Here is a 3,458-nt window from a genome sequence, read left to right as displayed (position 1 = left end):
ACAACTCACTGTATAATTCAGGATGTTTTCGTTCTTCATCACAACAAGTGTTGAACCGGAAATGTTAGATAGTTGGGTAGCCTATTGTCTTGGTGGAATCACACTGAAATATTGACAAGGACCGTTCTCGATAGACCAGGCATCATCTCCGTGTGGCATTTTATGACACAGCCAAGGTTTCTAACCAAGAAAGGTCATGCTGATTGTTTGATAGAAATAAAATAAACAGTTTTCTGTCTTTTCCACTAATTAACGTGAAATTACCGACACGCCTGTTCTTTGTTACTGTTTTAGTTGCCATAGTTACCACAAGAATCTAAACGACAAAGTAGACACAATGTATGGACATCTATATAATATACTAATAGTTGTTATCAATAAATTGTCTACTTTGCCATCCATTAACGTCTAAGAAATGTCTATCAAACGGTGATTGGGTGATCACATCTGATCTGTCTAACTGTGTGGCATTCTATCCCGGCCATCCTCTCATGCTATCGACTACTGGTCTGACATACGGCAGCTTCCAACATACTGTTGTCTGTTACATCTTTTCATGTCCTAAATGCGGGCAATACCAGAACCTTGTATAGTGCCCCTCGAACAGGTGTCTCTCGTTCTACGTTTAGCTCTCGCTTCTTTTAATGCGGGGCGGTCGGATAGCCTGGTGGATAAAGCGTTCGTTCGTCACGCCGAAGACCCAGGTTCGATTCCCGACATGGGTACAATGTCTGAAGCCCATTTCTGGTATCCCCCGTCGTGATATTGCTGGAATATTGTTAAAAGCGGCGTAAAACCATACTCACTCACTCACTCTTTTAATGCAGCGCTAGTTGGGTTGCTAGTTGGGGTTCTTGTAAAAGCAATTCGTTTCTGTTAGGGGTGTGTCTGAGCAATTTAATATTTTTCACAACAAATTTCTTTAAAAAACTCCAGTATGTCCAATAAATTATATACTTTTCCCAGTTTTCTTTTGGAAACAAATTAATGTGTTTTTTTTAATTTGCCAGTTCTTTTTTGTCTAATCATTACATAGACAATACAATACTTATAGGTCCCCATTCACTGCTTGTCGACTTAACTGGATCGGGTGGTCAGGCTCTTGATTGAGTGAGCGTCATCGTGCATGGGGTGTCACTCATATTTAACATCAACTTGTATAGCGCATGCAGACTTGGCGACTTACGGGCTCCTGGGATATAGATCAAATTTTGCTGACTCTGCATGGCTTTCCGATGATGGAGGCAGGCATAAAGATCGAATCAGCCCCAAGACTCCTACGGAAAGACGCCATGACGTCAGCGGTACATCCTGCTAGCAACAGTAGATAGAGCTTGGCGACGATTTGGTGGCAATCCGTCCGTTTGTGTTTATACGTCATACATGTGGAGGGGAAGGGTGAGTGAGCTGTATTTAACGCCGCTTTCAACAGTATTTAAGTTAATTACTGCGTGTCAGCTTATTGTAGGATGGAAACCCTAAGTGATGCAAATATTTGACGTTTACAACTTGGAGAAACCCACAGTCACTGGGACCATACCGTGGGAAACTGTCAGAATTATTCGCGTGTTTTGAGCTAGAAAACAAAATATTGGTTAATAGTAATCCCGAATTTTGGTTAATTTCTAAGACGTAAAGTCGTGTCAGTCTGCTGATTCGGGTGTAATCAATAACTACAAGGTACAGATATTTGAGATTTCACACTAATCATGTTGGAACATATTACAACAAATCTGGATATACTGCTTTGTAATATAATCAACAATACATGTAATTCAGCTCAAATATTTCACAGTATTGATAATCTTATTGTGAGAAACTACTTGATTCGATTTTTTTTATTACTTTGAGTCGGTACAATGGGCAAAAGAATAATCACATCATAAGCTCGTACCGTCATGCGCAAAATACACCGGAATGGGCAGTCAACAACTACATTACGCCAAAGAGATAAACCAGTAGGCGTACGTCAAACCCAATTAGACATATGTTTTGAAACTTTCAGAGGCTGTTCATGAGATACGTCTTTACAATGAACTAAGGTTGGAATCTTGTCCTGGCGGCACTTGCTAGAAATTGGATCTCCCTTTACGTCAAAGCAGCGCAAACCAATAGGAATTAATGAGGAATTCCAAGAGTTACCGAAGACATACAGTACATTCTTCGTGTTTAAAGCACTTCTACGCCACCTATTCGAGTCATGTACGATTAGCGGAAAACAGTTTATATTTGCCGAAATCTCATCACCATCTGATACAAACACAATACAAACACAAGATGCAACACTGCAGCGCCTTCATCTTCATCAACCCGTGAAGATCCGGGGTAGAAAAGGTCTTCAGCAACCCATGCTTGCAGTAAAAGGCAACTATGCTTGTCGTAAGAGGCGACTAGCGGGATCGGGTGGTCAAGCTCGCTGACTTGGTTGATGCATGTCATCGTATCCCAATTGCGTGGATCCATGCTCATGATGTCAACCTATGGATCGTCTGGTCCAGACTCGATTATTTACAGATCGCCGTCATATTGCTGGAATATTGTTGAGTACGGCGTTAAATAACAAACAATACAATACGTCCTCTTCTGGAAAAGGTACAGAAGTAATGGCGAACACAATCGTATCGAATCAGTAAGTTAAGCTGTTTGTCTTCAGACAAGTATTGGGTGTATTGGTAAGGACAGCCGGCGTAATTGACTATTTCATCTATGCCATACACTCTATTTCCTTCTGTCTGATCTTTTGAGTCCTAGAAAGATGGTGTGGACGAAAGCTTTCGAACTTTCGAGTAAAATCAAGTGGAATTGATATATTCATTTGATATATGCTCAGTAATTCAGTGGTTAACACTTCCCATATATGTGTGTCAAGAATATGATGGAGAGTATCCTGTGTGTCTCCTCTATGAGTGTGCGTCAGTATCTGTGTATTGGCGTTAAACAGTTGTCACATTCATTAGTCTACACGTCAGCGTTTCGAACAAGAGGGGAGCGAGCTCTGTGCGCAATCTGTGGGAGGAAATTCCAAATCGATTCAGGCCATACGCAGGATTCATACAAACGTTTGCCGATTTATGTTTACAAACATAAGTTTGTATGTGTGATTATTACGAAAACAGTTTGCAAATAGTTTGTCGAGTTTGACAAACTTTGGGAGAGAAAGAGTTGGTCTCATGGCTGAAAAAATATGTTGGTCGCGTATAATCATTCAGATACTGCGAAGATATCAATCACATCGTACAATCATTATCGTGGCGAAGTCTGGATTCGAACCCGCGATCGTAGGCTACTGCCACGACTCGAGGACACAACTATTCACAGCGAAATACGGCGCATTATAAGACTTTGTCGTCAGAAAGGCACGCGTTCTGTCTCTGGTGCCAGAAAAGATGACTGCATATGCCAAATGAATGAAAAGGTGTTGTTTTATTTAAAAAGATAACTCACAAAGGAAATATGAA

The sequence above is a fragment of the Haliotis cracherodii genome, unplaced genomic scaffold (genome assembly GCF_022045235.1).
Source record: "Haliotis cracherodii isolate W230 unplaced genomic scaffold, xgHalCrac1.p SCAF_1, whole genome shotgun sequence".
Taxonomy (NCBI): domain Eukaryota; kingdom Metazoa; phylum Mollusca; class Gastropoda; order Lepetellida; family Haliotidae; genus Haliotis; species Haliotis cracherodii.
Note: the sequence above shows the minus strand (reverse complement) of the source record.